The sequence below is a fragment of the Loxodonta africana genome, chromosome 22, assembly GCF_030014295.1.
Source record: "Loxodonta africana isolate mLoxAfr1 chromosome 22, mLoxAfr1.hap2, whole genome shotgun sequence".
Taxonomy (NCBI): domain Eukaryota; kingdom Metazoa; phylum Chordata; class Mammalia; order Proboscidea; family Elephantidae; genus Loxodonta; species Loxodonta africana.
In genome coordinates, this window is record NC_087363.1 from 8,376,901 (window position 1) to 8,391,688 (window position 14,788).

At 41.6% G+C, this 14,788-nt stretch overlaps 1 protein-coding gene across 1 annotated transcript in view; it reads right to left on the minus strand.

Annotated features, from left to right (window-relative positions):
* Positions 1-14,788, minus strand: part of SYNPR (synaptoporin) — a 433,067-nt gene that overhangs the window by 37,190 nt on the left and 381,089 nt on the right. The window lies entirely within an intron of this gene.

The following is a 14,788-nucleotide window of genomic DNA, read 5'->3' on the forward strand; positions in this document are numbered from 1 at the left end:
CAGGAAACTTCTTTGCTTTTGGTTTAGTCCAGTTGTGCTGACCTCCCCTGTATTGTGTGCTGTCTTTCCCTTCACTTAAAGTAGTTCTTATCTACTACCTAATTAGTGAATACCCCTCTCCCACCCCCCTCCCTCCCCCCTCTCGTAACCATAAAAGAATGTCTTCCTCTCAGTTTAAACTATTTCTCAAGTTCTTATAACAGTGGTCTCATACAATATTTGTCCTTTTGCAACTGACTAATTTCACTCAGCATAATGCCTTCCAGGTTCCTCCATGTTATGAAATGTTTCACAGATTCCTCACTGTTCTTTATCGATGCGTAGTATTCCATTGTGTGAATATACCATAATTTATTTATCCATTCATCCGTTGATGGGCACCTTGGTTGCTTCCATCTTTTTGCTATTGTAAACACTGCTGCAATAAACATGTGTGTGCATATATCTGTTTGTGTAAAGGCTCTTATTTCTCTAGGATATATTCCAAGGAGTGGGATTGCTGGATCGTATGGTAGTTCTATTTCTAGCTTTTTAAGGAAGCGCCAAATCGATTTCCAAAGTGGTTGTACCATTTGACATTCCTGCGAGGAGTGAAGAAGTGTTCCAATCTCTCCACAGTCTCTCCAGCATTTATTAATTTTGTGTTTTTTGTATTAATGCCAGCCTCGTTGGAGTGAAATGAAATCTCATTGTAGTTTTGATCTGCATTTCTCTAATGGCTAATGATCGTGAACATTTCCTCATATATCTGTTAGCTACCTGAATGTCTTCTTTAGTGAAGTGTCTATTCATATCTTTTGCCCATTTTTTAATTGGGTTGTCTTTTTGCAGTTGAGTTTTTGCAGTATCATGTAGATTTTAGAGATCAGGCGCTGAACAGAAATGTCATAGTTAAAAACTTTTTCCCAGTCTGTAGTTAGTCTTTTTACTCTTTTGGTGAAGTCTTTGGATGAGCATAAATGTTTGATTTTTAGGAGCTACCAGTTATCTAGTTTTTCTTCTGTGTTCTTTATAATGTTTTCTATACTGTTTATGCCATGTATTAGGGCTCCTAACATTGTCCCTATTTTTTCTTCCATGATCTTTACCCTTTCAGATTTTATATTTAGGTCTTTGATCCATTTGGAGTTAGTTTTTGTGCATGAAGTGAGGTATGGGTCTTGTTTCATTTTTTTGCAGATGGTTATCTATCCAGTTATGCCAGCACCATTTGTTCAAAAGACTGTCTTTTCCCCATGTAACTGTTTTGGGGCCTTTGTCAAATATCAATTGCTCATATGTGGATGGATTTATGTCTGGATTCTCAAGTCTGTTCCATTGGTCCATGTATCTATTGTTGTACCAGTACCAGGCTGTTTTGACTACTGTGGCGGTAAAATAAGTTCTAAAATCAGGTAAAGTAAGGCCTCCCACTTTGTTCTTCTTTTTCAGTAATGCCTTATTTATCCGGGGCCTCTTTCCCTTCCATATGAAATTGGTGATTTGTTTCTCCATCTCATTAAAGAATGTCATTGGGATTTTGATCAGAATTGCATTAAATGTATAGATCCCTTTTGGTAGAAAAGACATTTTTATAATGTTAAGTCTTCCTATCCATGAGCAAGGTATGTTCTTCCACTTATGTAAGTCTCTTTTGGTTTCTTGCAGAAGCGTACTGTAGTTTTCTTTGTATAAGTCTTTTACATCTCTGGTAAGATTTATCCCTAAGTATTTTATCTTCTTGGGAGCTACTGTAAATGGCATTGATTTGGTGATTTCCTCTTCGATGTTCTTTTTGTTGGTGTAGAGGAATCCAACTGATTTTTGTACTTTTATCTTGTATCCGGATACTCTGCTGAACTCTTCTATTAGTTTCAGTAGTTTTCTGGAGGATTCCTTAGGGCCTTCTGTGTATCAGATCATGTCATCTGCAAATAGAGATACTTTTACTTCTTCCTTGCCAATCTGGATGCCGTTTATTTCTTTATCTAGCCTAATTGCTCTGGCTAGTGCTTCCAGCACAGCGTTGGATAAGAGTGGTGATAAAAAGCATCCTTGTCTGGTTCCCGATCTCAATGGGAATGTTTTCAGGCTCTCTCCATTTAGGGTGATGTTAGCTGTTGGCTTTGTATAAATGCCCTTTATTATGTTGAGGAATTTTCCTTCTATTCCTATTTTGCTGAGAGTTTTTATCATGAATGAGTGTTGAACTTTGTCAAATGTGTTTTCTGCATCAATTGATAAAATCATGTGATTCTTGTCTTTTGTTTTCTTTGTATGATGGATTACATTAATTGTTTTTCTAATGTTGAACCATCCCTGCATTCATACCTGGTATGAATCCCACTTGGTCATGGTGAATTATTTTTTTTGATATGTTGTTGAATTCTATTGGCTAGTATTTTGTTGAGAATTTTTGCATCTACATTCATGAGGGATATAGGTCTATAATTTTCTTTTCTTGTGGTGTCTTTACCTGGTTTTGGTATCAGGGATATGGTGGCTTCATAGAAGGGGTTTGGTAGTATTCCATCCTTTTCTATGCTCTGAAATACCTTTAGTAGTAGTGGCGTTAACTCTTTGAAAGTTTGGTAGAACTCTGCAGTGAAGCCCTCTGGACCAGGACTTTTTTTTGTTGGGAGTTTTTTGATTACTTTTTCAATCCCTTCTTTCGTTATGGGTCTATTTAATTGTACTACCACTGTTTCTGTTAGTTTAGGTAGGTAGTGTGTTCTAGGAATTCATCCATTTCTTCCAGGTTTTCAAATTTGTTTGAGTATAGTTTTTCATAGTAATCTGATATGATTCTTTTAATTTCAGTTGGGTCTGTTGTAATATCGCCCCTCTCATTTCTTATTCAGGCTATTTGTTTCCTCTCCTGTTTTTCTTTTGTCAGTTTGGCCAGTGGTTTATCAATTTTGTTGGTTTTTTCCAAAAACCAGCTTTTGGTCTTATTAATTCTTTTTATTGTTTTTCTGTTTTCTATTTCGTTCAGTTCGGCTCTAATTTTTATTATTTGTTTTCTTCTGGTGCCTGTGGGATTCTTTTGTTGCTCTCTTTCTATCAGTTCAAGTTGTAGGGATAATTCTTTGATTTTGGCCCTTTCTTCTTTTTGGATGTGTGCATTTATTGATATAAATTGGCCTCTGAGCACCGCTTTTGCTGTGTCCCAAAGGTTCTGATAGGAAGTGTTTTCATTCTCATTGGATTCTCTGAATTTCTTTATTCCAACCTTAATGTCTTCTATAACCCAGTCTTTTTTGAGCAGGGTATTGTTCAGTTTCCAAGTGTTTGATTTCTTTTCCCTGCTTTTCCTAGTATTGATTTCCACTTCTATGGCCTTATGATCAGAGAAGATGCTTTCGAATATTTCAATGTTTTGGATCCTGCTAAGGCTTGCTTTATGACCTGATATGTAATCTATTCTAGAGAATGTTCCATGTGTACTAGAAAAGAAAGTATACTTGGTTGCTGTTGGGTGGAGTGTTCTGTATATGTCTATGAGGTCAAGTTGGTTGATTGTGGCATTTAGATCTTCCGTGTCTTTACTGAGCTTCTTTCTGGATGTCCTGTCCTTCACTGAAAGTGGTGTGTTGAAGTCTCCTACTATTATTGTGGAGCTGTCTATCTCACTTTTCAATGCTGATCGAGTTTGTTTTATGTATCTTGCAGCTCTGTCATTGGGTACATAAATATTTAATATGGTTATATCTTCTTGGCATATTGTGCCTTTAATCATTATACAGTGTCCTTCCTTATCCTTTCTGATGGATTTAACTTTAAAGTCTATTTTGTCAGAAATTAATATTGCCACTCCTGCTCTTTTTTGATTGTTGTTTGCTCGGTATATTTTTTTCCATCCTTGAGTTTTAATTTGTGTCTGTAAGTCTAAGGTGTGTCTCTTGTGGGCAGCTTATAGACAGATCTGTTTTCTAATCCATTCTGCCACTCTCTATCTCTTTATTGGTGCATTTAGTCCATGTACATTCAGGGTAATTATGGATAAGTATGAATTTAGTGCTATCATTTTGATATCTTTTTTTGTGCGTTGACAGCTTCTATTTCCCACTTGATTTTATGTGCTGAGTAGATTTTCTTTGTATATTGCTCTTTCCTCATATTTGTTGTTGATTTTGTTTCTGCTGAGTCTGTATTTTTACCCTGTATTTTATTTTGATGAGTAGGATAGTTTGTCTCCTTTTTGGTTACCTTATTATTTACCCCGATTTTTATAAATTTATAACTAAGTTTTGTTTCTTTGTATCGCCGTATCTTCTTCTCCATATGGAAGGTGTATGATTACATTTCTTAGTTCCTCTTTATTATTTTAATGTTGTTTTCTTTTATGTAATAACATCGCCGTTACACTGTGTTGGGCTTTTTTTTTTCTTTTTTTAATCTTGCTTTGTTTTTTTGGATTTCCCTGCCTGGGTTGACTTCTGGTTGCTCTGCCCAGTGTTCTAGTCTTGGGCTGATACCTGATATTATTGATTTTCTAACCAAAGAACTCCCTTTAGTATTTCTCGTAGTTTTGGTTTGGAATTCCCTCAACTTGTGTTTATCTGGAAATGTCTTAATTTCACCTTCATATTTAAGAGACAATTTTGCTGGATATATGATGCTTGGCAGGCAATTTTTTTCCTTCAATGTTTTAAATATGTCATCCCATTGCCTTCTTGTCTGCATGGTTTCTGCCAAGTAGTCCAAGCTTATTCTTATTGGCTTACCTTTGCAGATGACTTTTCTTTGATCCCTCACTGCTCTTATAATTCTCTCTTTATCTTTGGTTTTGGCAAGCTTGATTATAATATATCTTGGTGACTTTCTTTTAAGATCTACCTTATGTGGAATTTGATGAGCATCTTAGATAGCTATCTTCTCATCTTTCACAATATCAGGGAAGTTTTTTGCCAACAAATCCTCAATAATTTTCTCTGTGTTTTCTGTTATCCCTCCCTGTTCTGGTACTCCAATCACTCGTAGGTTATTTCTCTTGATAGAGTCTCACATGATTCTTAAGGTTTCTTCATTTTTTAAAATTCTTTTATCTGACTTTTCTTCAAATATATTAGTGCCAGGTGATTTATCTTCGAGTTCAGAAATTCTAGCTTCTACCTGCTCAATTCTGCTCCTCTGACTTTCTATTGAGTTATCTAATTCTGTAATTTTATTGTTAATCTTCCGAATTTCTTATTGCTGTCTGTCTATGGATTTTTCCAGCTTTTTAAACTTTTCATTATGTTCTTGAATAATCTTTCTAATTTCTTCAGTTGCTTTATCTGTGTGTTCTTTGGTTTGTTCTGCATATTGTCTCATTTTCTTCCTGGTGTCTTGAAGTGTTCTGTATATTAAACTTTTGTATTCTGCATCTGGTAATTCCAGGAATGCACTTTCATCTAAAAGATCCCTGGATTCTTTGTTTTGAGAGCCTGTTGAGGTGACCATGGCCTGTTTCTTTATGTGACTTGATATTGACTGTTGTCTCCGAGCCATCTATAGGCTATTGTATTAGTTTATGATTGCTTACTGTGTCATAGCTGCTTGCTTTGTTTTGTTTTGGTATACCCCTATGGGCTGCTTGAGTGAGCTAGCTTGGTTATTTTCACCTTTGGAGCTCTGGTGTCCTTTCCCCAGCTGGCTAGAGCTGTTATCAGGTATATCAGTCTAGGAGTCCATTCAGTTTTCTTGTATGAATTCAGCTCAGGTTTCCAGATAGCTGATATCAAGTGTATGGTACAGGCTCTGTGCTACAGTCTTAGAGAGGCAGGGATGATTGGTGTATACACCGGTATCTGATTGCAGCAGTGGGTCACGCTCTGAACAAGGCAGGGGGCTAAGAACCGACCCCCAAGTGTCCCTGAGGAAAACGTGTCTCTGTTCCCTAGAGCATGCTGGTGGGTGGGTTCTGCAGAGGAACCATGGGCATCCAACATTTTTGTTGTAAGGACTAGGAGGTACCAGTTATCTTTGGACCCCTGTCGCGGGTGTCTGGGTGACCTGAGTGGAGCTACCAGTCCTTAGGTCCCTGTTGTGGGTAGGTGAGGACCTTGTTTAATAGGCAAAGTGATGTCAAACACCCACCTCTCCACCACACAGCTGAAATGGTTGGAGTTTGCCAACAAGGGCCTATTCTCCCGAAATAGGCCCACACAGGTCCATGCAGAAGGGAAAGTTGCTCAAGGTCCACGTACGGTTTATGTCTGGATAGGAGCCACTTCTGTCCTGAGCTCCCCCGGTTAATGGAGCTAGCACATTATCTTTTCCTCCAAGTTGCAAATTTTTTCCCTTCCCCCAGGCCAGGAGGATGGCTCTATGTGCTCACCTGGGTCTATCTTAGGCCCAGGGATTCAGCCGCTGAAGCCAGCTTGGGGGTGGCGGTGGGGGGGCGCGGTAAAATATACGCAAGTACCTAGCTTTTGCCCAGAGCGCCCTTCTGCTCAGGTTCCGGAGGTGCGAGTGGGTTGTGTGGCTGGCTGCTTCTCCCTGAGGAAACTGCGGCCGAATGCCAGGACCAGACCGCTGCCCCCGCTTTGGGAATGGTGCCTGAGGGCTCCCCGCCACCCAGGTCCGGTAACTCCTCTCCACTTCTGAACAGCCTCTTCCTTCCCCTGCCCCTCACTTTGTTGTCTGAGCTTTCCTTTGATGCTCAGGGCTCCCCGCCCAGCTTGTCACAAATATACTTGTTTCACTTGTTTTTTCGGGTCTTGTTATAAAGAGGGCTCGACGGAAGCGTCTGTCTATTCTGCCATCTTAGCTCTGCCTACTCTTCTGTAAAGATTTACAACCTTGGGAACATATGGGGTAGCTCTACTCAGTCTTATAGGGTCTCTATGAGTTTGCATCAACTCAATGGCAGTGTAGGGTCCCAAGTTCACTCACCCTTAAATATACACCCCCACACCTTCACACACATACACACTTTCTCACACTCACAATACACACTAACACACCCGCTCACACCTTCACACACCTCAGACATACACATGCATACACTCAAGCATGTACATTCATACACACTCTTTCATACTCGCTTCTGCCCTTTCTGCTTCGGGTTTGTTACTTCAGTTCTGCTCTTCAAATGGAAGAAGCTTCCCACCATATTTGTGCCTAAAAACCCAGCCTTTGTTCTTGCATTCAACTTCCTCCTAAACAAGAAAAATGTTCCTGGGTTTCTCTAGTCGGAATCAATCCCTTATTCTTTCTTGTGACACAGCCTTTTGCTTGTCCTTCCATTGTGGTCTCAGGCACAGGGAGCCAAAAGACTCAAGCCTGTAATTCAATTCTCTCCCCCTCAGAGCCTACTGTAGTAGTTGGTACCTCAGAGCCTAGCGTGGTTAATTGGTACCTCAGGGCCTAGCACAGTTGTTGGTACCTCAGAGCCTAACGTAGTAGTTGGTACCTCAGAGGTGAACATAGTAGTTGGTACCTCAGAGCCTAGCGTGGTAGTTGTTACCTCACAGCCTAGCATGGTAGTTCGTACCTCAGAGCCTTGTGTGGTATAGTTGGTATTTCAGAGCCTAATGTGATATAGTTGGTACCTCAGAGCCTAGCGTGGTAGTTGGTACCTCACAGCCTAGCGTGGTAGTTCGTACCTCAGAGCCTTGTGTGGTAGTTGGTACTTCAGAGCCTAATGTGGTATAGTTAGTATCTCAGAGCCTAATGTGGTATAGTTGGTATCTCAGAGCCTTGTGTGGTATCGTTGGTATCTCAGAGCCTTGTGTGGTATAATTGGTACCTCAGAGCCTAGCGTGGGTGGTAGTTGGTACATAACCGTTTCTCAGTAACTGTTTGTTGAATTCAATTAGGAAGATTTCAGTCCCTAAGATCTAAATGTAAACATACAGACCGCAGTTAAGCTCTGCGTTTACCCAGCCACCTGCTGCTCCGAGTTTGCAGTTTACCTTACAGCTGAGTGTGAGAATTGTCTTTGCATAGCCATCTGTTCTATAAAGTGCCAGCAAGCCCGGATTTGTGAGTGTTCACATCATAACACCTTACAACCGATTCCCTTCACCAGTGTTTCCAGGGAGATGTGCTGCCTCATGGTTTAGGCTAGAAATTAGGAACTCTTTCAACCAGTCTGACTCTCTGAAAGTAGCTAAAAATGGTGGTGTTTAAGGGTGTGCCTAAGAAGCCCTGGTGGCGCACTGGTTAAGTGCCCAGCTGCTACCCTAAAGGTTGGTGGAAAAGACCTGGTGATCTGCTCCTGTAAAGATTGCTGTTGTTGTTATTGTGTATCCTGGAGTCGATTCTGACTCATAGTGACCCTGCAGGACAGAGTGGAACTACCGCATCGGGTTTCCAAGGCTGAAATCTTCACAGAAGCAGACAGCCACAACTTTCTCCCTCAGAGCGGCTGGTGGGTTTGAACCACTGACGTTCCAGTTAGCAGCTGAGCATTTAACCACTGAGCTACCAGGGCTCCTTCCCGTAAAGATCACAGTGTAGAAAACTCTATGGGGCAGGTTTATCACATGGGGTTTTTACTTGTCGGAATCGACTTGACGGCACACAACAACAAGGAAGGTGTGACTAAATGGTCACAGGCTTCTGAGGCCTGCCTTTGTTGCAGTCAGTGTGTTTACAGAAGTTTGGGATGAAGATTTAGATAACATGTTTCCTATGCATGGAACACGGTGGCCTGGCTTGACATACTGTTAAGCAGAATGATGGCACAGCTTTGAGAAAATCAGACAGCTGCTTCTTGAAACTTGGAAAATCATTCCAACTGAGAATTCCCTCCTAACTTTGGGTGAGGGAAATGGCCAAGAACTCCCTAAAATTAGCACCAATTCCCTTATCCCTATACAAATTACCATCTGGTGTTTGTTTCATGTACTTGTAGAAAGTCAACTGGAACGTTGTTGTTATTGATTGTGCCATCGAATCTATTCTGATTCTTAGCGACCCTAATGGGACAGTGTCCAACTGTGGTCCCATACGGTTTCCAAGGAGTGGCCAGTCAGTTCGAACTGCCGATCTTCTGGTTAGCAGCTGAGCTCTTAACCACTGTGCCACCAGGGCTTCTAGAGGATATTAGACAGTAAAAAAAAGACAGTAGTAACATTTTATTCTGAAAGATCCACTTGATATCAAACACACTCACATACAATGTCATGGAATCTCTAGATCGGTACAGGGGGACGGATGCCATTGATGTGCTGTTGAGGGGGGTCTTTTTGAATCTAGTCTAGGAAAGGGTAGTATGTACAGTAAAATCTGTGTAAGCTGGAAGCCGTGTAAGGTGGAAACTTGTCAGAAAAGGAAAACTCACTGGGTGTTTGTGACGCAGGATTCTTACCCTTTTTGTTACCATTGGGCTAACAGTATACTACCAGCCACTTTTTATGCCTCTGGACCTCAGAGGTAAGGCGATATTTCCATTGTAATCCATTTAGCGTCAGGGTGGGTCCCTTCTGAAGTGCATGAAGCTCAGCAGACCAGAGTTGGAACATCATTGTTGTGTAGGTTGAGCATTCTATTAGGTGACGCTTCCAGGATGTGTTAGCTTTGTAAACTTTTGCCTTTTTCCACTTTATTTCTGTGAGATAAGGCTTGCAAGCATGCTTATGGCTTTCCTGTGTGATAGTTAGGGAGCCCTGATGGGTTTGGTTTGATTTTCCTGAAACCAGAAGTTCCCCATGTAACCTAATGGAAAGGTGCCTGCAATATGATCTATCTAGCTCTCCTTGGTATACTGTCATACTGAAGAAGAGAAAATACATTTTCTGTAGTGTTTTAGTATTCAAATATTAGAGAATATATTTTCTAGTTTAGCTGTATGAGCTGTGATTAAATCTTTAGTCTTTGAAAATGTCGATTACTTGCTCTAGAATCTGTCTCACAATTGTTCCTTTGTAGAAAAACAAATTCTGTTGTAGAAAAACAAAGTAATCAAGATTTTTTTTGTTGTTGATTAAACCATGTTTCTCTCCCAGGGGGCAAAAAACAATAACAATACTATCAGGACCTGAGATAATTGAGCAAAACCTGGACCTATCTTGTGGCCAAAACTAGGATGGCGTAAAGTGGCCTGCAAGATGTCAACAGCAGTTCACTTCATCATATGTCCACCTCAAAGAAGAATCAACATTCTTGGAAATCTCTAAACCCTGACCCTCTCCCTGTAAAACTCTCCAGTTAGCCCTTTCGGGGCAGATGGAATCTGGGGGAAATTTAGCCCCCTCTGTCTCTTGAACACAGTGTCCAATAAAGCCCTCTTGCTGCTTACCTCCTCCTGTCTCAGTACTGGCTTTGCAGCAGGCAGCTCGAACCCGCGATTTGTGGTAACAATACCACAGACTGGTGGCGCCACAGTGCCACTCACCTCAGTGGTGCCTTGTATTAGCAGATCATACTCCTCAAAATCTGTATTGTCAACCAAAAATTTAAACCCACTCAATTGGTAAGCATGCATTCCAATACTGAAAACATACGCTGCAAAAAAAAAAAATTAAGGAAAACAAAAAGCACTAACAAAAGGGGTTTTAAGAGAGAGGCATAGAAAAGTGGAAAGTACCCTGTCAAAGGCGCAAAACTTCTGGGACCCAGAAAAACAAGGCAGTCCCATCGAGTTCCAGCTCTCACAGTTTTCACTGTACTTTACAGTCTCATTGGGAATTTCCCTGCAAGCAATAGTTGTGTCAGATGGGGACACAGAATAAAAGAAGTTATTTTGCCTAAAGTTAAAGACAGTAAATTTGTTGTTCCTAATATTTGTTCAAGGGGCCCTGGTGGTGCAGTGGTTAAGCACTTGGAGGTTAACCAAAAAGGTCTGTGGTTCGAACCCACCAACTACTCTGTGAGAGAAAGATGTGGCAGTCTGCTTTTGTAAAGATTTCAGCCTTGGAAATCTTATGGGGCAGTTCTACCCTGTCCCATAGGGTCATCATGCATTGGACTCTACTTGATGGCAACGAGTTTGGTTTTTGGTTTCTTAATGTTTGTTTACAATAAAACAATGACACTTTGGATTGCAAAGAAGTAGGTATTTGTTTTCACAGTAAGTGCATTGAATATTATAAAGGATTGGTTTTTACTGAAATAAGAGTTTAGAGGCATTGGTGGTTGAGTGGTAGAATTATTCCATGTGGGATACCCAGGTTCAATTCCTAGCCAATGCCCCTAGTGCTTAGCCACCACCCGCCCTTCAGAGGAGGTTTGCGTGTTGCTAAACAGGTTTCAATGGAGCTTCCAGACTAAGACAGGGTAGGAAAAAGGGTCTGGTGATCCACTTCTGAAATTCAGTCGGTGAAAACCTTATGGATCACAATGGTCTGATCCCCAGTCGATCATGGGGAGGGTGAAGGACCGGGCAGTGTTTCAACCTGTTGTGTATGGGTAGCCATGAGTAGATGGCTGACTCAAGAGCAGGTAACAACAACAACAAAAGAGGAAAATAAAAAGTTAAATTGAAGTCTCATTGTCTTCATTCTAAAGTCTAGGCTTGGAGGAGTCACAAAACATACTCTTATTATTTATGTCACTCTCTAGCAAGTTTCCACATAAGATCTTTGTGACTAACCCCCAACAAAACATGCCTGCTGGTGAAGAAACTCTTTCTACCCACTTGGAAAACATGAATCTCAGACTTTTGGATGAGTTTCCTTGGCTTGATGATTAATTTTTTTTTTTTTAAGTGAACTGGTGATAGGCTGTGTCTGAAGTATTATATCCTCTGCAGAGCTTTCCCCACCGTCCCAGGTAGAGTTGACCCTGCTCTCCTGTGTGTGTAGCTGCAGCTTTATAAAGACCCCAGCTGTATCAAGAGCCATAAGAACCATGTTTGGGAGAAGTTGTTTTTATCTGCCATCTCTAGCTGGTTCCTAAGCAGGGAGGGACCTTCGGTTATTGAGCAGGATTAGTGGGTATGGGGGTGCAGGTGAGAGAATGCTAAACCTTTGTGATAGAAAAAGGGGGCGGGGGTCACAGAACAGAGACATTCTGCAAGGTTAGAGAGGTAGACAGGAGAGACTGTTGCTGCAAAGCACTGGGCAGAAGCTGGGCACGTGATGAGGCTCTGGAAAGAAGATCAAGCCGACTAACGAGGTTTTATTTATTTACTTTTATCAACTTTCTGCTGTGTGACATGTATTGTAAGCTTTTTCAGCGCCCCATGGTATCTTCTGTAAGTTGAATACTAGCTCATTGTCGTCGTGGTGGATCCTTGAAGTGCTGGCACCTGGTTTACGGTGGGCGCTCAGTATCGTATGGGCTCTAGCAGGAGTTGACCATAAATGTGTCCTGGTTGGCCTGGGAAAGGCCTGTGGCAGGGATTCACCTGTTGCTCTGCCTTATATACTTGGAAGTGCTCACTTTCAGTTTCAAAAATGTATCAGTCTGCTGGTGGGATTGCAAAATGATATAGCCTCTGTGGAAATCAGTCTCCAGGTTCCTCAAAAAGTTAAACATAGAATTATCATGTGATCCAGCAATCCACTTCTAGGTAGAAACCTAAAAGAACTGAAGCAGGAACACAAACAGAAACTTGTACAGCAACACTCACGGCAGCACTCTTCACAACAGCCAAAAGGTGGAAACACCTTAATGCCTCTCAACAGATGAATGCATAAATAGAAGGTGGTACATACATACAATGGGGCATTACTCAGCCAGACACAAAAGAACAAATATTGTATGATCCCACTTACATAAAATAGAATAGATAAGTGTAACAGGCCAAGGTTGATTAGTGGTTACCAGGGGGCAGGCAGGATAGAGGGGGAAATGGAGACTCATTGCTTAGGGGGATACTCAGCTTCTGCTCAGGGTGATGGAAAAGTTTGGAGGCAGATAATGGTGATGGTTGCACAATGTGACGAACACAACTAATGCCACTGACTTGTATGTGTGAGGAATGCTGAGATGGCGAATGCTATGTTACATAGATATTTACCATAACTTTTTTTAAAGGGGCAAACACCTCTCCCCCAGAAAAGTATATCAGTTTAGATGACAAACTACAACCAAAAAAAAAAAAAAAAAAACCAAACCCATTGACATGGAGTGGATTCCAACTCATAGTGACCCTCAAGGCCAGAGTAGAACTGTCCTATAAGGTTTCCAAGGAGTGCCTGGTGGATTTGAACTGCCATCCTTTTTTGTTGGTAGCTATAGCTCTTAATCACTATGCCGCCAGGGCTTCCTGATAAAGTATAGGTCACACAAAATAGCTTTTATATGACTGCTTTGAAGACCAACCACATTTTATCCCCAAATTGCCTGCTTACTTGTCTATCTCCACCCACCCCTGAGTTTGTGGGCTCTTTGGGGGCTGGGATACCATGTTTATTCATTTATTCACCCTGCGTATTGAGTTCTGTATTGTATTTGTTAGGTGCTGGGATACAATGAAGAATAAGAAATGGCTTCTGTACTCAAAGATCTTGCAATACAGTAAGGGAGGCTGATATGTAATCAGTTATAAACTAGAGAGACAGGACTACAACATGGTTCCTCTACCTTGGCAGTATTGATAATTCATTGCTGTGAGGCTGTCCTGCCATTGTAGGTTGTTTAGTAGCATCCTTAGCTTTGACCTACTAGATACCAATAGCACCCCCATCCAGTGGTGACAACCAAAAATGTCTTTGGACATGGCAGATGCCCTTGATCCCTACTGAAAACCACCTGCTGTGTTCAGGCTAGACACAGGCATTATGCAGGAGCCCCTGAGCCAGACTTGGGTAGTCCTGTTACTCCTTTGTCCTCAACACCTAGCTGGTGTTTAATGAGGGCTTGATGAGTAATATAACGCTTGGTGTATAATATAATAATCAGGCTACCCTTCAGAATTCTTGGAATGAAGTCTAGTAAACTAAGGGGATGTTTAAATATGAGGCCTTAGGCAAAATTTGGCAAATGAATTGCCTCTGAGTCATTGGTCTCAACATTGCTCCCACGAACACCCTCTTTGGAGCCCCACAGGGACTTGCTCCCCAAATGTCACGGGGCAGATTGACTAGCAGTGGTTCCCCTGTTAATAAACCTGGTTGTCAAGCACTTTGGAAAACACCAGGTGCATGTAAATGCTAAACAGTCATTATCAAGCCGGATAAATATTTTAGATTCCATTATCCACAGCAGGGAGAGCCCAGATTCTAAGAGGAAAACAAACCATCCTGACATTCAGCTACTGGCTCTGCCCATGACACACACTCCCTGGGAGCTTGAAGCCTCCCGCATCTTGGACCAAAATGCCCCATGGAGGAGCTTTTTGCAGAAAAGAGTTAAATCTGTCCAACTTTGGTGGAGTCATCCTGTCCCCAGGCCAGCTATTGTTTCAATGTAAATGATGACAAGAAAATTGACAGCACAACCCAGGTATTCCTTTCACACTTCCCTCTTCCCTGCAGCAGACTGACAGAACAATAACAGGACGCCGGAGCTGACTGGCTGGGACCTGACCCACAGGCTGGCCTTTCTTCCTGGGTAGGAATGTGCTGAGCAATAACGGCAGTTTCTGTGAACAGGCTGTGTGACCTGGGGCAAGTGACAAATTCTCTGGGCCTCTACTGGTGAAACAAGAAGTTGAAGAAAATAATGATTTCAGTGTTGCTCGCTGCATTCACTGCTGTTCCTCGATTTGCAGTTTTATCTCCCTAAAGATTCACAGATTTGAGAGGTTCACAGCATTAATTTTTAGGGTGCTCTCCTGATACCTTTTCCTCACAGGCTTCTTGAGTGTGAGGGAACCTCACAGCAGAGTGTTGAGGACGAAGGGGCAGGAGTTACCTATGCAGCTGAGTTAACTCTCAACTCCCGCCTCACCTGGAGCGTCTTGTGTTGACCGTTAGTGTTCTCTTGACCA